This window comes from Eriocheir sinensis, unplaced genomic scaffold, assembly GCF_024679095.1.
Source record: "Eriocheir sinensis breed Jianghai 21 unplaced genomic scaffold, ASM2467909v1 Scaffold31, whole genome shotgun sequence".
Taxonomy (NCBI): Eukaryota; Metazoa; Arthropoda; class Malacostraca; order Decapoda; family Varunidae; genus Eriocheir; species Eriocheir sinensis.
Window position 1 is genome coordinate 1,315,463 of NW_026111621.1, and position 24,805 is coordinate 1,340,267.

General features: G+C 48.0%; 1 long non-coding RNA gene across 1 annotated transcript; it reads left to right on the forward strand.

Annotated features, from left to right (window-relative positions):
• Positions 1 to 3,006: 3,006 nt before the first annotated feature.
• On the forward strand, positions 3,007 to 4,088 carry LOC126991623 (uncharacterized). The gene is made up of 3 exons (XR_007745706.1): positions 3,007 to 3,062; positions 3,182 to 3,409; positions 3,504 to 4,088. It is a non-coding gene; the product is annotated as an uncharacterized LOC126991623 (long non-coding RNA).
• The last annotated feature ends 20,717 nt before the right edge of the window (positions 4,089 to 24,805 follow it).

Sequence of the window (24,805 nt, forward strand, 5' to 3'; positions counted from 1 at the left end):
AAACCTAGCCAAGAGTGTAATGCCCTTTCTATTCAGAACCGTTAAGCCCTCAGCGCTTAAGTTTACTCAAGATGTTATCCAGGATGTGAGCAGTGGACAAAGAAGTGTGAGAGGCGCTTTAAAGAAAAGAGGTATTGAAGCCTTAAGTGACGTAGGTGCTAGAATTATTAAAGGAGGACAAAAAAGAAGAGTTACTTCGCGACACAAGACGAAAAAAAAATGAATAAAAGGAAAAGTGGTTGCGAGAGAAAGAACAGCGAGGTGTTGGATATAATTAAGGACTGTGGAGGTGCGGTGGACACTCATGAAAAAAAAAAAAAGGGAAGGAGGAACATTCTGACCTGCGCGCGCGTGGGCTTGCCATTTTTTTAGCGAGTGGTCTCTTATCAAGTTAACACGTCGCCGCTCCCGCGACCAGTGTCTCCATTAGTATATAGCGGGCGACGAAAGCGACAACAGCATGGCCTCCGCCCCCACCGTTCCCCTTTCTGATTATGCACTCAGTGTAGTTGACAAATTCCCTAGAATCAACAGACAACGCCAGGTTGAGAGTTTTAGTGCGTCTAAAACTCTTGTCGACATTTTACCTGTAAATTTGTCCAGCCACGCCAGGTTAAAAGATAAGTACCTAGAGTTCCGCGTGCCGGGGGTGAAGGGGTATATATCGATCTTGCTAAATTAATTCTTGAGTTGAAATTAAGTGTCACTCAAGCTGATGGACAAACAAAAGTCGAGGAGGCTGTCAATGTCGAATTCTGCAATGGCACTGCTAATACCATGTTCAAATCAATTCAGGTGTATGTAGGCGATCAAATGGTTGAAAGTAACCCATACTTTAATTACTGGTCATTCCTAAAAATGCTCACTACCTTCTCCACGTTAAAACTCAAATCATTCGGAGAAATAGGAAACCTCCTCAAAGATAACAGGTCGGGTGGAGCAGGCGTAGCTGAAACCTATGACGCCGCATACTTCACTAGCCTTGGGAGCAAATACAAGAGACATTTAAAAGATATCAAAGATCACGGTCTTCATCTCACCTTCCCATTAATGTCGGACATTACTTCTTGTGATCAGTATTTATGCGACGACATCCCATTGAGAATAAGGCTTGAGTTAGCTAACGAAGCTTGGTATTTGAACACTGACGGCGATGGGAGTGCTGTGCGTGCCCATATTGATTTTGCTAAACTTTGGGTCACCAGACTCCAACCCTATCCGTCAGCATTGCTTGCATTAAATAAAGAATTAGAGACAGGAAAAATAACGCGTACAATATTTAACAAGACGTTATATAAATCTCTGGTTCTCGGCAAACAGCAGACAAGTATTGTCTGTGACCAACCGTGGGGAAATGTCATTCCAGAGCGTTTATATATCGTTATGGCTGACATGGGGGCCTTTTCGGGTGTATATAATAAAATGGCTTGTATTTCAAGAATGCTGATTTGTCTGAACTAACAGTCTCTGTCAATGGTATGAATATGTATAAAAATACGGTTTCTTTTCCCCACGAGTGTACGCGAGTCTATTATGATATTTTAGATAGTTTAGGAGTAGAAAATGACACTTTGCTTGATTACGATAGCTTTAAGAAAGGAAGGACAGTGTTTGTTTTTAGTTTGTTACCGGAAGACATACGAGGCACAGTGCCTCTTGAACACAGTGGAAACTTACGCATAAGTCTTCAGCTTAAAAAAGGCTTGGATGAAAATTTAGTAATTATCTGTTTTGGGGATACAAAGGGAGTGTTGTCAATCAACTCGGAGAGGCACGTGTCTTGCGACACTAGAGCATAATGAATAATCAACAAATTATGAAAGCTCTACAAGGAAAACTTTATCACAATAATATATATTTCTTAGGCTGTCTTCCCGCTGACGATGTAGCGAAATTAAATCTAAGGAGTGAGTCAGACACGCCCATTGTCTTTATTGCTAATGTGTTAGGCGCATCGCAAGCTTCGAAAATGGGTCACTGGGTGGTGTTCTATGTTAGTGATAAGTGTATATATTTCTTCGACACATACGCCCTGACCCCATCATTATATTCTAAGTACTTTCGAAGTTTCTTAAATAAGCATAAAGATTATCCTGTTTTTAAACTTGCCGCAAGATTACAGTCGGACAAAACTCTGGTGTGTGGCGTGTATTGCATTCAATTCGTATACTTATGTAATAAAATAGGCTTAGAGAGGACTAGTCAGTTTTTGAAAGATAATTATGATTTAGGAAATTTTTTGAAGAATGACAGAAAGGTGTTAACATATGCTTATAGAATGTTTAAAATGCCCCCATGTATAAAAACATTTTGTCAATCTAGTCAAGGACTGACTTACAAGCATTGTATTTCTAAGATATGTGGCTAACTTATTAAATGCTACAATGTGTGTGTGTGTGTGTAAAAAATGTAGAGCAGTAGCATGTAGCTTATTCATTTATGGCGTGTGTGTGCAATTATATGTAGTTATTAAGAACAGGATTTTTTTTTTTTTTTCGTGCGATGTGACCGGGTGGGTGTGAGTTTGTTCACGCTTTCCTATGTGTAAAAAATGTAGAGAAGTAGTATATAGCTTATTCATTTATGGCGTGTGTGTAGTTATATGTAGTTATTAAGAACAGGATTCTGTTTTTTTTTTTTCGTGCGACGTGACCGGGTGGGTGTGAGTTTGTTCACGCTTTCCTATTGTTCGGAAGAAGAATGGCTTGTGGTTTTGGGCATGTGCGCGCGTGTTTGCATACATGTGTGGGCGTGTCCCCTATAACCTGGGGTAGCCTCGGAAGAAGAAAAGGCTTGTGGTAGTGTGCGCATATGCCCCAAATAACCCCGGGTAGCTTAGTCAGTCCCCTAACGTTGCGAGAGGAGCGTCATGGAGGAAGTCTTCGCCGTCATGAACTTACAACAACAACAACAACAACAACAGCCCCACGCTGCCGCTGCAACTCTTCATGCTGACGATGTTGACGATCAGATAATGGGTCAAGCCGCATTAGAAGTTGAAGCCAAGGATAACACATCCCAAGCTGAAGCCGTGGATAACACATCACATCCCAGAAACGGAGGTGAGATATCCGCCTCTTGTATTTTTTTTTTCTGCGCGCACAAGCGCTGGTGTGTGTGTATTTCTTATTCATTGTGTTTAAAAAATATATATATATATATATATTTCTTGTCATTTCAGCGGATGTTGGTGGTGGTGAGGTGGGGGATGTTCCAGAAACTCCCAAGTCTACCGGTGAACACATCACGGGCGAGTCATTGGGCAACAACAACCGCGGCGCGTTGGGAGGTGTCGGTAAAATGGGGCGGCGTGTGCTGAGGGAAGGACTTCTGCGACTTCTGAAGGATGTGATACCTCCATTACCAGTGTCTCATCTGAAGAACGACCCACCGGACAGCGTAACGCATAGTAAGTATTTTTTTATTCTTACAAGAGAGAGAGAGAAGAGAGAGAGAGAGAGATTGATTTTTTTGTCTAATAATGTTTCTCTATCTTTCATAAGTCCACGGCAACAACAACAGACACGCTTCGGTGATGGTGTGTCTTGACTCTCCGTCGGGCGCTGAATCGCGAGAGCGGCGGCGAAGTCGTCTGCAGCAAAAAGATCATGAAATGCGTCAATCACGACTGGAAAAAAAAATGCAGCATATGGCGGAAGTGTTGCGGCAGCTCCAGCAGCAGGAGACGCACCAGAGACGACAAGATCGCGACCGGGGACAAGAACGGCGGCGAAGAATGACAAAGAATAATTTGCCGAAGCAGCAAGAACACCGGGACCCAAGACTGTCTCAGAAGAGCCTCCATAAAGTTGGGAGAAAAAAACTTCAGGTGGCCAAACGTGAGTCGGGTCTCTTCTCCTCAGCAGCGGCGTACGGTCGGGGAAAACCAATGAAAAAAAATCTCTCTGTGACCAAGAAACTCGTCTTTGAAGACCCACCAGCGCGGCGTGCAGCAGCTGCGGCCGCTGAAGAAAATCTCGCGCCACAACCGGGCCCTTCCAATGCGGCTCGTGCGGACGAAACAAATGAAAGCTTCTCAAGCACTGACCTTCCTTCAGCTTTCAATTCTTTGAATTTTTCTCATAGCATGGACGTGAATAATATTATAAATGTTCCTGATGAGAGTCCTATATTTAGTGCTTAGCAATTTTTTTTTATATATGTACTCGCTCTGTGTGTATTATTTTTATATATATGTGCTTGTGTTGTATTTTTTTTTCATTTGTTGATGTACTCGTGTTGTCATCCTTTTATGGGCTGTCTTTGGGCATGTACGACATAAGTTTGTAATATGTCTCTTTCAATTAGGATTTATTTTGGGGGAGGGAAAAAAAAAAGGGTAGGATGGGTGGGTTTCCATTGTATTTCTTTGAGCCTGTACGGTGTGAGTTTGTAATATGTCTTTTTTTTTTATGGCGATTGTGTGTTTTTGTTTTTAGGCTTAGCATGTATTTAGTCTGGATTAAGAAAGAACAAATTAGCCTGGATTAAGAAAGAACAAATAAAATAGACTAGATTAAGGTAATATAATAACTCGTCATACCATTTTTTTTCCACTATATTTCAATAAAAATGTATAAAATCTACTTTTCCCGTTCCTACCCCTCACTGAAAAGACAATCGATATAACTCCAGTCAATATGAAAATCAACAGTAACACACACACACACACACACACGCGTATGCTGGCAAACTGAAAAATCAATAGCGGGTAGAGGGAGAGGTAATGGTACCCTCAGACTGACCATCAAGTCACCGCTCGCGAGGGGTAGGGCATAGAGGGGGACACGCACACACATGCTGGCAAACTGGAAAAAAAATCAATAGCGGGAGAGGGAGAGGGAGGGGGAAAGGTAGCCACAGGCCTCCGCCCAACAAGTCACCGCTCGCGCTAACCGATCCCCGGCAGGAGGGTGACGCCCCGGCACGGTGCGAAAGGACCGATCCCCCGGCAGGAGGGTGACGCCCCGGCACGGTGCGAAAGGACGCCCCTAGCCGATCCCCCGGCACTGGGGCGAAAGGACGCCCCGGCACGGCGCGAAAGGACCGATCCCCCGGCAGGAGGGCGACGCCCCGGCACGGTGCGAAAGGACCGATCCCCCGGCAGGAGGGTGACGAACCGGCACAGTGCGAAAGGACGCCCCTAACCGATCCCCTGAACAAGGCACCGCTCGCGCTAACCGATCCCCGGCAGGAGGGCGCGAAAGGACGCCCCTAACCGATCCCCGAACAAGTCACCGCTCGCGCCCCCCGAGCCCCGGCAGGAGGGCGCCGCCCCGGCCCGGCGCGAACGGCCGCCCCTAACCAATCCCCGGCAGGAGGGTGACGCTCAGGCCTCCGGGGAGACACGATGGCGTGGAAGGTGGTGGGTGTTTGGGGTGGGGGGGGGGGGGGGGGAAATGGTCACTTTTGGGTAGGTTTGTGACCACTCCCCGGTTGGGTAGTGGGGAGGTCCCCTCGGCGGCGGGCTGCCCGCGCGGCTGGCTGGCCGTCCGGCTGACTGGCCGCACGGCCGGCCGGGAAATTCGACGTACAAAAATTTTTCGACGTCAAAAATTTTTCGACGTCATTTTTTTTTGGCTGCAAATTCTTGATCATGCTTGCGAATTATTTTGGTCCCGTCACTGTCACCATTACCTACTACTCTGCTCAACTCACGCAGCTCAACTCACGCTGCTCAACTCACGCTGCTCAACTCACGCTGCTCAACCCCTCGCTGCTCAACTCACGCTGCTCAACTCCTCGCTGCTCAACCCCTCGCTGCTCAACTCACGCTGCTCAACTCACGCTGCTCAACTCACGCTGCTCAACTCACGCTGCTCAACCCCTCGCTGCTCAACTCACGCTGCTCAACTCCTCGCTGCTCAACTCACGCTGCTCAACCCCTCGCTGCTCAACTCCTCGCTGCTCAACTCCTCGCTGCTCAACTCACGCTGCTCAACTCCTCGCTGCTCAACTCCTCGCTGCTCAACTCCTCGCTGCTCAACTCCTCGCTGCTCAACTCCTCGCTGCTCAACTCCTCGCTGCTCAACTCCTCGCTGCTCAACTCCTCGCTGCTCAACTCCTCGCTGCTCAACTCCACGCTGCTCAAATCCTCGCTGCTCAACTACTCGCTGCTCAACTCACGCTGCTCAACTCCTCGCTGCTCAACTCCTCGCTGCTCAACTCCTCGCTGCTCAACTCCTCGCTGCTCAACTCACGCTGCTCAACTCACGCTGCTCAACCCCGCGCTGCTCACCTCCCCGCTGATCAACTCTCGCTGCTCAACTCACGCTGCTCAACTCACGCTGCTCAACTCACGCTGCTCAACTCCTCCCTGCTCAACTCATCGCTGCTCAACTCACGCTGCTCAACTCCTCGCTGCTCAACTCCTCGCTGCTCAACTCCTCGCTGCTCAACTCCTCGCTGCTCAACTCACGCTGCTCAACTCCTCGCTGCTCAACCCCTCGCTGCTCAACTCGCTGCTCAACACCTCGCTGCTCAACTCCTCGCTGCTCAACTCCTCGCTGCTCAACTCCTCGCTGCTCAACTCCTCGCTGCTCAACTCCTCGCTGCTCAACACCTCGCTGCTCAACTCCTCGCTGCTCAACTCCTCGCTGCTCAACTCCTCGCTGCTCAACTCCTCGCTGCTCAACTCCTCGCTGCTCAACCCCTCGCTGCTCAACCCCACGCTGCACAACCCCTCGCTGCTCAACTCCTCGCTGCTCAGCTCCTCGCTGCTCAACTCACGCTGCTCAACTCCTCGCTGCTCAACTCCTCGCTGCTCAACTCCTCGCTGCTCAACCCCTCGCTGCTCAACTCCTCGCTGCTCAACCCCTCGCTGCTCAGCTCCGCGCTGCTCAACTCACGCAGCTCAACTCCTCGCTGCTCAACTCCTCGCTGCTCCACCTCGCTGCTCAACTCCTCGCTGCTCAACTCCTCGCTGCTCAACTCCTCGCTGCTCAACTCCTCGCTGCTCAACTCCTCGCTGCTCAACTCCTCGCTGCTCAACCCCTCGCTGCTCAACTCCTCGCTGCTCAACTCCTCGCTGCTCAACTCCTCGCTGCTCAACCCCTCGCTGCTCAACTCCTCGCTGCTCAACTCCTCGCTGCTCAACTCCTCGCTGCTCAACTCCTCGCTGCTCAACCCCTCGCTGCTCAACTCCTCGCTGCTCAACCCCTCGCTGCTCAACTCACGCTGCTCAACTCCTCGCTGCTCAACTCCACGCTGCTCAACTCCTCGCTGCTCAACACCTCGATGCTCAACTCACGCTGCTCAACTCACGCTGCTCAACCCCTCGCTGCTCAACTCCTCGCTGCTCAACTCACGCTGCTCAACTCACGCTGCTCAACTCACGCTGATCAACTCACGCTGATCAACTCACGCTGCTCAACTCCTCGCTGCTCAACCCCTCGCTGCTCAACTCCTCGCTGCTCAACTCCTCGCTGCTCAACTCCTCGCTGCTCAACTCCTCGCTGCTCAACTCCTCGCTGCTCAACTCCTCGCTGCTCAACTCCTCGCTGCTCAACTCCTCGCTGCTCAACTCCTCGCTGCTCAACTCCTCGCTGCTCAACTCACGCTGCCTTACTCCTCGCTGCTCAACTCCTCGCTGCTCAACCCCTCGCTGCTCAACTCCTCGCTGCTCAACTCCTCGCTGCTCAACTCCTCGCTGCTCAACTCCTCGCTGCTCAACCCCTCGCTGCTCAACTCCTCGCTGCTCAACCCCTCGCTGCTCAACTCCTCGCTGCTCAACTCCTCGCGGCTCAATACTTCAGCTCGACTCACCGTAGCTGTTGCCACTGCACTACTCACTCCAGCTCGACTTACTGTAGCTGTTGTCACTGCACTACTCATCCCAGCTCGACTCACCGTAGCTGAACTACTCAGCGCAACTTACCGCGCACCTCAACACAACTCTACTCAGCGCAACTCATCGCACAGCGCTACTCAGCGCAACGCATCACCGTCTGCCACAGCACCCCAGCACCAGGGAAGATTTCGTTCCTCCTTCCTCGTCACTGGGGGGGAGTAATCTGTAGCAGTCACCGCTCAAATTCCGTGTTCCTTCCCCTCAGTGACAAGAAAATGGGGTGCTGCAAAGAAATACTTAAGATTCTGTGTTTTCATGTTTAATGTTCATCGTCGATCCTTTACTCCCTCTGTCTTGTAGCGTCTTCAATGTTCAACTTTCCTTGTCCTCGTTTATCTTCCACTGTCTGTCTTCGTCCTTCTATTGTCAAATTATACACATAGTTCCACATATACACCAACACTTAAATGTCACCCACACCTCACAACATTCACATCAACGCTTACACAAACAAACACCTATTCTATGTGCTATCCTTGTCCTAATGACCTTTGTGATTTTTGTCCAATAAAGTAACCGTGGCGAATATGACTTTCTCTGTCCGTGAACCGATTAGCAGTTAGAACACTCGCTACCGCCAACAGCAAAAGCCTCACTAATTTGTCTCCAAGGTCTAAAAGGATGATCAAAGCAAGCTGTGGCCAGACAAGGCACAGAGTTAACCAAGATTGCCGTGGCTGACTTGTTCTTTCAGATGTTGTTCGGGGACTTGCTGCCACGAGGAACTGTGGGGGAGCAAGATTTTTATGTGAACTGACGACTGGGGGATATACAACACTAATTACTGGTGGAGAAAACTACCTAAAAATATCATGGCGAGCTTGTTAATGTTGTTGTATTAGCTACTGGCTGAAGTAACTGTGGGAGAGCAAGATTTGTACGTGATTTATACGCGAACTAAACACTGGGGAGTATAGGTCACAGATGATGCAGTTAGAGAGTATAATGAAGTCGAAAGTAAATGGGCAGCTTGTTAACTAATGAAGCTACTGTGCTGTGACGAGATAAAGGAACTTTTTTTTTTTTTTGCGTGTTCGCCAATAGCTCCCATGGGCTTTCTTCAGGGGCCTGGTGGTTGGTCCAACCCCGTCATGGTGCAGGCAATTTTCATAGTGGCACCATTTATTCTTGGCTCATGCTGCCCTCCGGAACTCCTTGATTCACTTGGACGGTCTCTTCTTGAGTCCGGGTTGATGGGTGGTCCTCAGGACAGCATGTGGGTAGTCTTAGGCCACTCGGCGGTGACTGAAAAATTCCAGGTGGTGTCGTGGGGATTCAAACCCTCGTCGTCCAGCACGTGGTGAATGCAGGGCCCGCACGCCAACCACTCAGCCACCGCCTACCTTTGTGAAAGTGATATAAGAAGAAATTAGGTTAGTTTACAATGAAGCAGGGAGTATGGTTATTTGAGAGCAGTCTGATCATGGTTTTGTTATGCTGTGACTACTAGCTGCATAAGGGAAGAGCACACAGCCAAGATATATGCATGTACGTTCTCCTGGCATGGCACCCCAGTCCTGTCCCACTCCTAGCGGTAGAGGGGCTTGGACCCCCGCCAGCGTGTGTGTGTTTGAAGTGAAAACTGAGCTATACAACAAAGGGGAATGAAATTAGAGCACACAGCTTGTTTTAAGTGTCAAGTAGGTGTCAGAAGGCATGAGATGGCTTTCTTCAACCCTATCTTGAGCTGAACACTCAGGCAGAGATTTATACTGTGTTAGTGTTGACTTCCCACAACATCAACTCCATCATAGAGGGATTTATATGAAGTCATAACAACAAAGGGGAAATAATATAAACCACACAGAGCTAGTGTTAAGAGTCCTGTGTACTGTTGTGCTGAGGAAGTATCAGCTGCATGAGCTCCCTCCCTTCCGTTAAAACATTCAAGCAGAACACACAGGCATGGATTGCTTCTCTGCATCAGGGGTTTCAGAATGCACTCAGTAACCTCAGACCTAGCCAGTGACCTCAGAGCTGTGGTATGAAGGCAGTGAGCAGCATCTGTGTGTGATTTGGTATCGTCTGGCTCAGCTTAACGTGCGGGTGTGGGGGGGTTCAGCGTAGGGGTCCCCTTGTACGGCACTGCCGCGTGTCTCCTAGCCATCGATGTAGAAATGTTCTAATATAAGTAAAACCGTGGCAAATATGATCACCAAATATGCATACACATTTAATCTTAGTATTATCACATATGAAAGAACAGTTAACTTATTATGGATAAGATATTGATAAGCATACAAAGAAATGTGGCATACATTTTTTACAGTGTTGCAAAAAAAATTATATACTTATTATTTAGTTTCCCTTACGTTTTGGGATGTGTAAGTAGTTACACAATTATATTTAGATTATATCGTGAAGGAATGTACGTTAATAAGCTGACATAAGTAAGAACAAAATACTATTATACCGGACGTGTTACTTGGGTTCCGCGTCGCCGTCAGGAGACTCCGTGGGAGGGAGATATGTAAACACCTTGCAGAGCTTCTGTAGTTTAATATTCTTCCTTAGGAGTACACTTCACTCTGACTCTTCACTAACCACTAGCTTACTATGACTGGGACTGTCTCCTCTCGGTCTCTTCTCCTATATATATCCAGAACAGTACAGTCTAGAATGTTACAGTATATTTTAGATCATACAAGAACATGTAGCAGAAATATGTGCGAGTTGGCAACACTTCCCGCCTGGCGTCTGGTGCGCCCACAAGGGCGTGGACGAGGCTTTGCTCCCCGCCCCCCTGCTCGCTCCTCCCGGAGCTTTCTAGGGGCCCATATACTCCAGGGGAAGCTTCCAGCACGACACTATCCTCCCCTCTTAATTGTGATCGTCCCGATCACACACTTAACTATATACAAACATAAGAGAATTAATCAAAAACATAATAATCGTCGTATCGCTGTGGACGCCTGCGTTGTCTCGGTCTTCTGTTCGGTGCTTCCTGCGCGTCTGTCTCCAAACCCAGTGTTAGTGCCAGATTTCAGAAGAGCAAATTACGAGGGGCTTCGAAGACATCTTGAAGGGGTAAACTGGGATAATTTAGGGATTCATGAGGGCCAGAACTGCGGATTGGAGAACCAGGAGAACCAGGTAGAAATGTCTTACAATAACTTAGTAAGAGTAATAGTAGAGGGGCAAGGACAGCATATACCACAGCGAACACTTAGAAAAGAAAACAATGATCCTAAGTGGATGACTCGTGGACTACCACCAGTATACCAAAAAGGAACTATGATATCAAAGTAGCAAATGAGGCGAAAAGCAATCCTAAGGGCTTCTTTCAGATGTATAGAACAAAAACACGGGAGAAAATTGGACCGCTGAAAACAAACACAGGGGAGCTAGTAGAAAATTACGAAAATATGAGCATATTGTTGAACGACTACTTCCTTTCAGTATTCACGCAGTAGGATCGAACGACTATACCGGAAAGAGTTCAGGTGTACGAGGGCGGGGATGGCGACAAATTGAGGGATATAATCATTACCAGGCAAATAGTTCAGGATGAGATCGATAAGCTTAAGAAAAACAAGTCGCCAGCTCCTGAGGGGATATTTCCGAGGGTATTAAAGGAATTAGGTGATGTACTCAGTGACCCACTAACCGACATCTTTAAGATGTCGGAAAATATTGGCTATGTGCCGAGCCTATGGAAAGTAGCTAATGTGACGCCGATTTTTAAAAAAGGGGACAGGTCAGTTGCTTCAAACTATCGCCCAATTAGCTTAACATCGGTTATAGTCAATGTGCTGGAGTCCATAATAGCCAGGAACATTCGGGAGCATTTAGAGAAACATAGCTTAATTCACGACTCGCAGCATGGGTTCACAAAAGGTAGGTCATGCCTCACCAATCTATCTACAATAAAGTATTTGAGGCGGTTGACAGAGATGAAAATTATGATGTAATCTATTTTGATTTCAGTAAAGCGTTTGACAAAGTTCCTCACCAACGACTGCTGCTTAAATTACAGGCTCACGGAGTAGAGGGTAAGGTTTTGAACTGGGTCAAGGCGTGGCTTAGCAATAGGAAGCAAAGAGTGCAAATCAATGGTGAAAGATCTGACTGGGGATGTGTTACGAGTGGGGTCCCACAAGGTTTGGTATTAGGTCCACTTTTGTTTATTATTTATATCAATGACTTAGATAGAGGAATTAGTAGTGATGTTAGTAAATTTGCAGATGATACCAAGATCGGTAGAGTAATTGAGTCGGATCGGGACGCTAGTATTCTCCAAGGTGAACTCAAAAGATTGTATGACTGGGCGGATAAATGGCAGATGGAATTCAATGTAGGGAAGTGCAGTATTCTGAGTGTAGGTAGGAACAACCCCTCACACAACTATTGCTTAAATGACACTCTCATAAGCAGGTCTGGGTGCGAGAGGGATTTAGGGGTCTTAGTGAGCTCTGATCTCCGTCCTAGGGCACAATGCATTCAAGCTAGAAATCGAGCTAATAGGGTACTGGGATTTTTTTCAAGGAGCGTAAGCAACAGAAGCCCCGAAGTCTTCCCCAAACTATATTTAGCATTAGTTAGACCTCATCTTGACTATGCGGTTCAGTTCTGGTCACCTTACTATAGAATGGATATCAAAATGTTAGAATCGGTGGAGAGGAGGATGACTAAGATAATTCAGGGGTTGAGAAACTTGCCATACGAGGACAGACTCAAACAGTTAAAGTTGCATCCTCTAGAAAGGCGAAGGGTGCGTGGAGACATGATCGAGGTTTATAAATGGATGAAGGGCTTTAATAAGGGAGACATTCATAAGGTTTTGTTGGTAAGAGAACCGGGTATGACACGAAGTAATGGGTTTAAACTAGATAAATTCAGATTCAACAGGGACATAGGCAAAAATTGGTTTACTAACAGGGTGGTGGATGAGTGGAATAGGCTTAGCAGTCATGTGGTGAGTGCCAATACAATTGTCACATTCAAAAATAGACTAGATAAATTCATGAACAGCGATATTAGGTGGGGTTAGATACACGGGAGTTTAGGGTCAAAGGAGCTGCCTTGTACAGGCCTACCGGCCTCTTGTAGACTCCTGCGTTGTTATGTTCTTATGTTCTTATGGTGCGCCTCGTCGTCGTCCGCATCTTGGGGTACCCTGGAATATCTGCCGAAGCCGGGAGGTTATCTCCCTCGGCTGAAAGGTCCATGTCGTCGTCGGCCTCCTCTCGGTCTTGGACGTCCCTTGCGTTTTCGTCGGCTGCTGAGTGTCTGTAGTTGTTCCAGGTGTATTTTCCCGGACCGTGGTACCTCCATAGCCGGTTGACGTGGACAACTTTCGGCTTGGCCCTTTCCGTTCTCCGGATTCGGTAAGTCACGTCGGAGAGGCGTTCTAGCACAGTATAAGGGCCTTCCCAGGGGCTCTGTAACTTCGGAGACTGTCCTTTCCTCCTCTCCGGGTTGTAAAGCCAGACTTGGTCTCCTTCCTTGAAGTCAACGTGGCTTGCCCTCATATTGTAACCGCGCTTCATGGCCTCCCGGAGAACTTCAAGGCACCACGGACTTGATGGTGCACCTCTTCCAGCCGTTCCTCTAGTTGACGGGAAAAACTGGAGGCGTCCCTTCGAAGGCTTTCCCCAGGAGGCCTTCCTGTCAGTAGGTCCACCGGCAATCGCAGCTCACGTCCAAATATCAGCTTTGCCGGTGAATACCCCGTAGTCTCGTGGGCGGCAGATCTGTAGGCCATGAGGAACGCAGGCAGCTTCTGATCCTATGAAGACTGATCATTGTTGCCCTGCTTGGCCAACTCCTGGAACAACGTCCAATTAAACCTCTCCACCATTCCATCTGACTGTGGGTGCAGAGGGGTGGTCCGGGTCTCTTGATACCCAGGAACTTGCAGCACTCAACCAGGACTGTTGACTCAGAATTCCTTCCCTGGTCGGAATGGAGCTCGTTAGGCACACCGAAGCGACAGAAGAACTCCTCCACCAATACCTTAGCGATGGTAGTGGCTTCCTGGTCAGGGATGGCGTAGGCTTCCGGCCACTTGGTGAAGTAATCCATTGTGACGCAGATGTACCTATTTCCGTTCGTCGTGAGAGGCAAGGGTCCTGCTATATCCACTGCCACCCGTTCCATGGGGGCTCCAACCTGGTATAGTTGCAATGAAGCACGGTGACGCTTCTTGGGGCCCTTCTTTGCACAGCACACCTCACACGCGTGATAGCATTCTTCCACGTCCTTCCTCACGCCAACCCAGTAGAACCTTTGGCGCAGGCGACTCAGTGTCTTCTTTACCCCAAGGTGCCCGCTGGTGATGCTGTCGTGCATTTCTTTCAAGACGCCTCCCCGGGACTTCGTAGGTAGCACCGTGGACCAGTAGTGGTCAAGACCATCATGAGAGACCCAGCGTCGCTGCAACACCCCGTTGTCCATCCGAAGAGTGTCCCACTGAGTCCAGTAATTCTTGGTGGTAGGGCTTTCTCTCGAGATTACTTCCCACCCAGGTCGCGTTGACGATTGACTCAGCCACTCCATAATTGGTCTCAGATCTCGGTCCTCCTGCTGCAGTTTTTCCAAGTCTTCCAATGGCACTTCCGCTGTCTGTTCCACTGTAGTGCGGCGGCACATATTCTGGACGCTTTCCCTCTGGAGGCAATGTTGACACTCAGGTAGGCAGGGGCGCCGGCTCAAGCTGTCCGCGTTACCGTGTGTTAGCCCAGATCGGTGCACAATAGTGTAGTGATGCTGCTCTAGTTTACCTATCCAGCGAGCAAGCTGGCCCTCAGGGTTTTTCAGTGACTTCAACCACCGCAATGCAGCGTGATCCGTGCGAATGGTGAAAGTTGCACCATACAGGTAAGCATGGAAAAAGTCAAGGCTCTTGACTATTGCCAGGAGTTCCTTCCGGGTCACGCAATAGTTTTTCTCGGCTGGGGTGAGCTTCTTGCTGAAGTAGGCCACAACCCGTTCCATGTCGGCACATGCCTGGGACAGCACTCCACCAATCCCCTCATCACTGGCATCACAATCCAGTATAAAAGGCTTAGAGGGGTCTGGGTAAGTGAGTACGGGCGAGCTGATGAGGGTCTCCTTGAGCTTCTCAAAGGCAACCTGAGTTTCCGCTGTCCACTCAAACTTGCGCCCCTTCTTCGTCAGGAGGTGCAGTGGTGCAGCAATCGTAGCGAAGCCTTTTACAAACCTGCGGTAGTAACAGCACAACCCGAGGAAACTCCGCAGCTCCTTCACGTTGGTGGGTGTCGGCCAGTCCCTTACCGCAGCCACCTTCTCAGGATCAGTGCGTACTCCAGGATCGCTCACGATGTGTCCCAAGTATTGGACCTCCCTTTGGAATAGGCAGCATTTCTTCGTGCTGAGCTTAAGGTGTGCAGCTCTAAACCGGGTGAAAACATCTGATAGCCTTTCCATCTCCTGCTCGAAGGTCTGGCCAAAGACAATCACGTCGTCGAGGTAGATGAGTGCCGTCTTCCAGTGAAGTCCCTCCAGCACTCTCTCCATCAGCCGCTCGAACGTGGCCGGCGCGTTGCAGAGGCCAAAGGGCATAACCTTAAACTGCCACAGGCCTTGACCGTAGGAGAAGGCTGTTTACTCTTTGTCCTGCTCCGCCATTTTGACTTGGTGATACCCAGACCTCATATGCAGTGTTGAAAACCACTTGGAGCCAACCAAAGCGTCGAGCGTGTCGTCGATCCGTGGGAGTGGGTATGAATCCTTGATGGTGAGATCGTTGAGGGCTCGGTAGTCCACGCAGCACCTGAGGGAACCGTCCTTTTTCCTGACGAGCACTACAGCAGACGCCCACGGGCTGCTGGACCACTCGATTAACTCCTGATGCCGGAGATCATCCATTACCTCATCCATCTCCTTGCGACGGGCTGGTGCCATCCTTCGAGGAGCTTGCTTCACTGGGCGGTGGCTACCTGTGTCGATGTGGTGCTTTACCAGGTCCGTACACCCCAAGTCCAGGTCTCCTGTGGAAAACACATCTGCATTCCTCACGAGAAGCTCCCTGGGCTGTTCCACTTGATGCTCCTCTAGACACTTGGAGCTCCTGTCAAACAGGTCGCGCAGGTAGTCGGGCAGCTCCACCTGGGGCTTCGTCAGGGTTCTCCTGCAGACACAGGTTCTCGGTTCCTGGTCGATCTCTTGGCACAACCCCACCATGGTCCCTTGCTCTATTTTCTTTGGGCTGAAGGAGACATTGGCCACGACGACAGGCACTTCCGCTGCAGCAGGGTCTACCAAAGTACTGCCTACAATCACCCCGTTTTCTACCGGGCATCGACTTCCACTCTCTACCACACACAGGCTAGCCGGGGGGCACCCATAGTTTGACAGGGTAACAGTATCTCCGACCTCGGAGGAATAATGGTGGTGAGCTTGACCGTCACTGGCAGGTCTTCCTTGTTCACAGTCGTCAGTGTCACCCTCCTTCCTCCTACAGTCAGCTGCTTAACGCGGAAGTCCAGCTCGCACCTGTGGGAGACAAGATAATCCATACCTAGGATGCAGGGGTCGTCCATGTAAGCCGCGTAGACAGAGAGGAGCTCTTCCTTTCCTCCGAGCTCAAACTTCACGTCCACTGGGCCTCTGAGCTCTGCGTAGTGTCCTGTGACTCCGCACAGTCGATGCGGTGTCTTAGGAAGCCGACGATGACTCACCACGTCAGGCCGCACCAATGTGCGTTCCGAGCCTGTGTCGACGACCACAGGCCACACCACTCCGTCAACCTTGCCCTCCACTTGGCAGCTTGTCATGGTGGTTCTCCTGCACACTGATATCTTCGGGGCATGTACAGGACAGAGTGGTCGTTGCCCCCGTGAACCAGTCCTTCTTAGTTTCCCGAGTGGTGGTCCCTCGTTGAGGGCACATTTTTCCGACACTCATTATTCCAGTGCCCCTTTTCTCCACAGGTCCATCACTTGGGTCCTTCCCTGAGCTTCTTCCTAGCGCCACCTTCATATTCCTTCTTCCTCTTATAGCATTCTTTCTCCTTGTGCCCAACCTTCTCGCAGTACCAGCACGTTCCTTGGAACCTGTCTGTGTCGCTGACAGCGCCCTTTCGTGCCCTAAAGCCAGAAGTCGAGTCGTCCCTGAAGCTTGACAAGCTAGACCTAACAAAGGACTCAAACTCCATGGCACGTGCCAGAGCTTCCTGCATTGATGTTGGCTTAGCTTGGTTCACTTGTATCTTCAGCTGAGGGCTGTCCAGGGCATCGAAGAATTGATCACGCAGCAAAACTGTCAGCAGGTCAGGGGTGGCACCTGGGTATGCCTTGTGCGCCATGCTCTCAAGGTCCTGAGCGAGTTCCTGAAGAGACTCGTCGCGCCTCCTGTTGCGGGTTCTGAACCTAACCCTGAAAAGCTCGTTCTGGTGCTTGGTCCTATATCGTTGCTCCAGCGCCTGTGCCAGCCCGCTGTAGCTGCCCTTTGTCGCATTGTCGAGCTGGGCAAGGACCTCCAGCGCCGCCCCTTTCAGGCTAGTGGCCAGCTGTACCGCGCACTCTTGGTCATCCCATCCGTTCCGAGCTGCCAACAGCTCAAACTGAGCGCGGTAAGCCTCCCAGGAGACCTTGCCATCAAACTCCTGAGGCTTCTTTCTAACAGGCGAACCCAGCAGACTCATGGGGCTGGCGGAACTTCTTGCGGGGATAAACTCAGGCGAAACAGGGCTCAGACTACCCCGGACTTGCGTAAGAGAAGCATCTTGGCTACAACTAGCCCCTGCAGGCACTAGCTGTCCGTTTCCAGCCAAGCAGTCTTCAAGGGCCTTCACTCTGTCACTTCTAATATTTCTTTGTGTGTCGTCTCCCGTACCACCTCCATCTCTTGTTGAAGATTTGTGTGTTCTTTCTCCACTTCTATCAGGCGTTGTCCCAAGTTCGTGGTCACATCAGTCATTTCTCTTCGCACTGACTCACTTCCATCTTGTACTGCTTTTAGCTGTAGCTGTAATCCTGTGAAGCGATCTTCTAGCTGTCATTTGAGTTCTTGGAGTGTTCCTTTTTGTTGTTGCTGTGCTCTTTCTTGTTGTTCTTTTAGTTCCTGGAGTGTTCCTTCTTGTTGTTGCTGTGCTCTTTATTGTTGTTCTTTGAGTTCTTGGTGTGCTCTTTCTTGTTGTTCTTTGAGTTTTTGGAGTTTTCTTTCTTGTTGTTGCTGTGCTCTTTCTTGTTGCTCTTTGAGTTCCTGGAGTGTTCCTTCTTGTTGTTGCTGTGCTCTTTCTTGTTGTTCTTTGAGTTCCTGGAGTATTCCTTCTTGTTGTTGCTGTGCTCTTTCTTGTTGTTCTTTGAGTTCTTGGTGTGCTCTTTCTTGTTGTTCTTTGAGTTCTTGGTGTGCGCTTCCTTGCTGTTCTTTGAGTTCTTGGAGTGCTCTTTCTTGTTGTTGCTGTGCTCTTTCTTGTTTCTCCCCCTGTAGTCTCAAAGCTTCCAAGAGTTCAGTCAACACGTCGTCCCTCTGGGCAGCTTGGGAACGAGTCTCCATGGCGAAAAAAAAACAAATGCCTACACTCCTGACGCCAGTGTTATACCGGACGTGTTACTTGGGTTCCGCGTCGCCGTCAGGAGACTCCGTGGGAGGGAGATATATAGACACCTTGCACAGCTTATTATGACTGGGACTGTCTCCTCTCGCCCTCCTCTCCAATATATATCCAGAACTGTACAGTCTAGAATGTTACAGTATATTTTAGATCATATAAGAACATATAGCAAAAATATGTGCGAGTTGGCAACACTTCCCGCCTGGCGACTGGCCGCGCCCCGCGGGGCGCGGACGAGGCTTTCCTCCCCGCCCCCCTGATCGCTCCTCCCGGAGCCTTCTAGAGTCCCATAGACGCCGGGGGAAGCTTCCAGCACAACAATACATATAAATCCTTGTGACGGTAATGCCACGAGAGAGAGAGAGAGAGAGAGAGAGAGAGAGAGAGAGAGAGAGAGAGAGAGAGAGAGAGAGAGAGAGAGAGAGAGAGAGAGAGAGAGAATTTACACAGAAAATCAGACCACACAGACCCCATGGTCCAGACTTTTACATTAATCAGATGGCTCTAAAACATTGCATTCCCGCCCTAGTTGATATTAAGTTGTAGGAAGTGACGGTCGAGCTTGTTTTTAAAGGAGTCAATAGTGTTACACTGGACCACTGATGGTGGTAGCTTATTCCATTCTCTCACTACAACGTTGGTGAAGAAAAATTTGGTGCAGTCTGAATTTACTTATCTACATCTGAGTTTTACGCCATTGTTCCTCGTACGGAAAGTGTCATCGATCATAAACAATGTTGACCTGTCTATATTCGTGAAACCATTAAGTATTTTAAAACATTCGATCAATTTTCCTCGGAGGCGACGTTTCTCAAGAGAGAACATGTTAAGGGTGGAAAGTCTGTCTTCGTAGGATTTGTTGCACAAGGAAGGGATCATTTTTGTTGCCCGACGCTGAACACCTTCTAATTTAACAATGTCCTTTGCATGGTGAGGAGACCAAAACTGTACCGCATATTCCAAGTTGGGTCTGACTAAACTATTGTAGAGTGGAGGTATTACATCTTTATTCTTGAATAAAAAGTTTATTTTAATGAAGCCCAACATTCTGTTCGCTTTATTTGCTGCATCGATGCATTGATGTGAGAATTTGAGGTTTGATGCGATTTTGACCCCCAGGTCCTTGATGCACTGAACGCTTTTGAGTTTAACGCCGCGCATTTCGTAATCGAACTTCTTATTCCTCGTTCCAACTTGAAGGACCTGGCACTTGTTTACGTTAAAGGGCATTGTCACGGGGTAAAATAATGATTAATAACAGGTGTGTGCTCACAAGGCGGTAGCTAGCCGACAAGGGTTGATTCCCGCGGCACGCCAGGAGACACAACGGTATACACACCCTGACTAGGGAGTATTAACATGACTTACCTGCTCAAATCTCCCGTGGGGTTCTTATTTACTCTCCTTATGGGGCTGGAAGGCACATACGCACAGGCAAAAGGGTTACTAATAAAGCTCGTGTACAACTATGCACTAACTTTATTACACACAAAGACAACACAGACAAATCTCACATACACACTCAGCTGAGCCTCGCGTTACTCGTGCTCGCACAAGACTAACCTGCCCTGGCTACACTAACAACTAGCTACTTAACTTGGTGCGGAGGGAGAAGAGTAGAGGCTCGTTGCACAGCCTTGCTCGAGGTGGCTGCAGCTTGTCCTTCCTGCCGTGGGTCCTCTCATCAGGCGCGTGATGTCGGCGGTAGATGCGGCTTCAGGAAGAGGCCGCCGCGGTCTCGACACACCCAAACTGAGACCCGGTGTGGGCTGTATCCCGAAGTGGCGAAGCCCAGGATCCCCACACTCCAGCAGGAGTAAAACCGCGTGGCGCCAAGAGGTAGGCGAGAGTAAAGAAACGTAGCCCCGTGACCTCACCAAACGGCGGTCAGGGGGAGAAGGAAGCCCCGAGCCGCGGCGAGTGACCTGACGGGCCGCAACTCGCCCGGCCGAGATGCAAAACGCTGCAGGCGCGGAAAAATACAACAGAGGGTGCTGACAGCACTCAGAGCAATAATGCCATAGGCAGATATCGTTACACTTCCCTGACGCGCAGCTATAACTTGCAAGTGCATGGCACCGCAATATAAACAGCGGAGCAAGCTACGGACAGACACGAAGAGGAAAAGAACAATCGCGAGCTAGCAACACAGGCCGCCCAGCCAGGCTGCGGGCGGCAACAGCCCCCATGGCGGGAAGCACAAAGACAATAGCCCAACATCCTCACAGCAGATACGTACAAGCTGCAGTAATGCACACACTACTATGCACCTGCAGAGAGTGGAGTGGTGACTCCTGAAAGTGCGTAAGCGCAGGTAAACACAGCAGGCGACCCGCAACGAAAATGCACGCCTTGGCATCACTACGCTCGTCGCCTAGGCAACGAACAGGCTGAGTCATCGTGACCCGCCCCGCTCCTAGGTCACGTGACGAACTAGGAAAACACGTCAACAGCTTCCTTATAGCAAATAATATAAAGATAACTTGTCGCGAATCTAGACCGCGACAGGCATCCCCATCTATCCGACCAAGCTGAAATTTTGTGCAAATCCTCTTGGAGGCCTTGCCTGTTTTCGTCAGTGAGAACCGAGTTACCAATCTTTGTGTCGTCTGCAAATTTAATAATGCGATTATTGAGTCCAACATCCACATCGTTGATGTAAATAATGAAGAGCACTGGCCCAAGAACCGAGCCCTGAGGGACGCCACTAGTGACCGACGCCCACTCTGAGTTAAATCCGTCAATCACCACTCTTTGTTGTCTGTTGCTCAACCAATTCGCGATCCATTGGTTTACTTGACCGCCAATTCCTATTTGCTTTAATTTGTAAAGTAATTTACGATGTGGGACCTTATCAAATGCCTTCTGGAAATCAAGATAGACTACGTCCAGTGATTTGGTTACGTCATAAACCGTGAAGAGGTCGTTATAAAATGTTAACAGGTTTGATTGGCAGGATCTTTTGTTACGGATGCCGTGTTGTGAGTCCCCAATTAATGAGTGGCTTTCAAGGTAACTCACAGTTTCGTCTCTAATTATGCTCTCAAGTAACTTACCTAAAACCGAAGCTAGACTAATGGACCTGTAATTACCTGGTACTTTTTGTGTTTCTTTTTTAAAGATCGGTGTCACGTTAGCCTTTTTTCAATCCGAAGAGACGATGCCTTGTTGCAAAGGCATATTGAATACGGTTGTGAGGGAGGAGAGTAGCTCGCTCTTTGTTTCTTTGAGCAGAGTTGCATATACTGTGTCAGGTCCGGGACTTTTATTTGTTTTAAGTGTTTGGAGGGCTTTAAGGACTTCATCGGGTTATATTTCAAAGTTAGGCAATGCATGCTCGGGATTTACATTAGTACTGGTGTTGGTGGTAGTGGTGGGAGGACTGTTAGTATTAAACACCGAGGAAAAGTAATTGTTTAATAGGTTTCCAATGTGTTGGTTGTCAGTCACTAGTGCACCGTCGCTGTTTGTTAAGGGTCCAATTCCACTTCTGATCGCCTTTCTGTTGTTTATGTAACTGAAGAAAGATTTCGGAATATTTTTACAGTTGTCTGCAATATTTTCTTCATATCAACGCTTTGCCTGACATACTAATCTTTTTACTCGTCGCCTGGCATCATTATAAAGTCTAATGTTTTCAGGCGTGCTTTGTTCCTTCTTTAATCTATAAAACAATTTTCTCTCCTTGACTGAGTGTTTAATTTCGCTATTAAACCAAGGTGGGCTTTTAATAGTGATAATTCGCTTCTCGCACAAGAGAGAGAGAGAGAGAGAGAGAGAGAGAGAGAGAGAGAGAGAGAGAGAGAGAGAGAGAGAGAGAGAGAGAGAGAGAGAGAGAGAGAGAGAGAGAGAGAGAGAGAGAGAGAGAGAGAGAGAGAGAGAGAATTACATAGATTTACATGGAAAATCAGACCATACACACCCCATGTTCCAGACTAGGTGGTCTATCCTTAAACCTAAGTGATTCTACATTAATCAGATGGCTCCAAAACGTTACTTTTCTACTCTAGTTAAGATTAAGTTGTAGGAAGTGACGGTCGAGCTTGTTCTTCAAAGGAGTCAATCGTGTTACACTGGACCACTGACGGTGGGAGCTTATTCCATTCTCGCACTACAACGTTGGTGAAGAAAAATTTGGTGCAGTCTGAATTTACCTGTCTACATCTGAGTTTTACGCCATTGTTTCTCGTACGGAAAGTGTCATCGATCATAAACAATGTTGACCTGTCTACATTCGTGAAACCATTAAGTATTTTAAAACATTCGATCAATTTTCCTCGGAGGCGACGTTTCTCAAGAGAGAACATGTTAAGGGTGGAAAGCCTGTCTTCGTAGGATTTGTTGCACAAGGAAGGGATCATTTTTGTTGCCCGACGCTGAACGCCTTCTAATTTAGCAATGTCCTTTGCATGGTGAGGAGACCAAAACTGTACCGCATATTCCAAGTGGTGTTTGACTAAACTATTGTAGAGTGGAAGTATTAGATCTTTATTCTTGAATAAAAAGTTTATTTTAATGAACCCCAACATTCTGTTCGCTTTATTTGCTGCATCGATGCATTGATGTGAGAATTTGAGGTTTGACGCGATTTTGACCCCCAAGTCCTTGATGCACTGAATGCTTTTGAGTTTAACGCCGCGCATTTCGTAATCGAATTTCTTATTCCTCGTTCCAACTTGAAGGACCTGGCACTTGTCTACGTTAAAGGGCATCTCCCATCTATCCGACCAAGCTGAAATTTTGTGCAAATCCTCTTGGAGGTTTTGCCTGTCTTCGTCAGTGAGAACCGAGTTACCAATCTTTGTGTCGTCTGTAAATTTAATAATGCGATTATTAAGTTCAACATCCACGTCATTGATGTAAATAATGAAGAGCACTGGGCCAAGAATCGAGCCCTGAGGGACGCCACTAGTGACCGGCGCCCACCTTAAGTTAAATCTGTCAATCACCACTCTGTTGTCTGTTGCTCAACCAATTCGTGATCCATTGGTTTACTTGACCGCCAATACCTATTTGCTTTAATTTATAAAGTAATTTATGATGTGGGACTTTATCAAACGCTCTCTGAAAATCAGGATAGACTACGTCCAGTGATTTGGTTACGTCATAAACCGTGAAGAGGTCGTTATAAAAGGTTAACAGGTTTGATAGGCAGGATCTTTTGTTACGGATGTTGTGAGTCCCCAATTAATGAGTGGCTTTCAAGGTAACTCACAATTTTGTCTCTAATTATTCTCTCAAGTAGCTTACCTACAATTGAAGTAAGACTAATGGGTCTGTAATTACCTGGTATTTTTTTTGTCTCCTTTCTTAAAAATCGGTGTCACGGTAGCCTTTTTCCAATCCGAAGTTGACGATGCCTTGTCGCAAGGACATATTGAATACGGTTGTGAGGGAGGAGAGTAGCTCGCTCTTTGTTTCTTTAAGCAGAATAGGATATACTTTATCAGGTCCAGGACTTTTATTTGTTTTAAGTGAATGGGGAGCTTTAAGGACTTCATTGGTTGTTATTTCAAAATTAGGCAATGCATGCTCGAGATTTACATTAGTACTGGTGCTGGTGGTAGTTGTGGGAGGACTGTTAGTATTAAACACCGAGGAAAAGTAATTGTTTAAAAGGTTTCCAATGTGTTGGCTGTCAGTCACTAGTGCACTGTCGCTGTTTGTTAGAGGAACAATTCCACTTCTGATCGCCTTTCTGTTGTTTATGTAACTGAAACATAAACAAGATTTCGGATTATTTTTTCAGTTGTTTGCAATATTTTCTTCATATGTACGCTTTGCCTGACATACTAATCTTTTTGTTTGTCGCCTGGCATCATTATAAAGTGTAATGTTTTCGGGCGTGCTTTGTTCTTTCATAAATCTATAAAACAATTTTCTCTCCTTGACTGCTTGTTTAATTTCGCTATTAAACCACGGTGGGCTTTTATTAGTGTTAATTCGCTTCTCGCACAAGGGGACAAATGTGTTCTGCTGAGTGAGTAAATGATTTTTAATGCTTAGCCAGGCTTCCTCTACATTGCCGTCATCTCATCGTTGTATTTCTGGTAGTTTTTGTCGGATTTCTACGAAGTTAGCTTTTTTGAAATTGAGCACCTTTGCTTTATTTTCAGTCACCGATGTTTGAGCTCTAATGTCGACGCGCACTAATTTATGATCGCAAGAACCGAGGTGCTCTCATACCGTGACATTGCTGATTAGGTTGTCTTGGGTCGTTATAACAAGGTCGAGTATGTTATTTTGTCGAGTTGGTTCAGAAACCATTTGGCTTAGATAATTTTCTTCTAGAAATTCGATCATTCTATGTGACTTGCCTTCTGTACCTGGCAGTGTCGCCCAGTCGATATGGGGGAGGTTAAAGTCTCCTACTATCAGTGAGTCGTTGTTATTAAGTGATTGCCTTAAGACGCTGTACATCTGAAGGTCGTTATCGA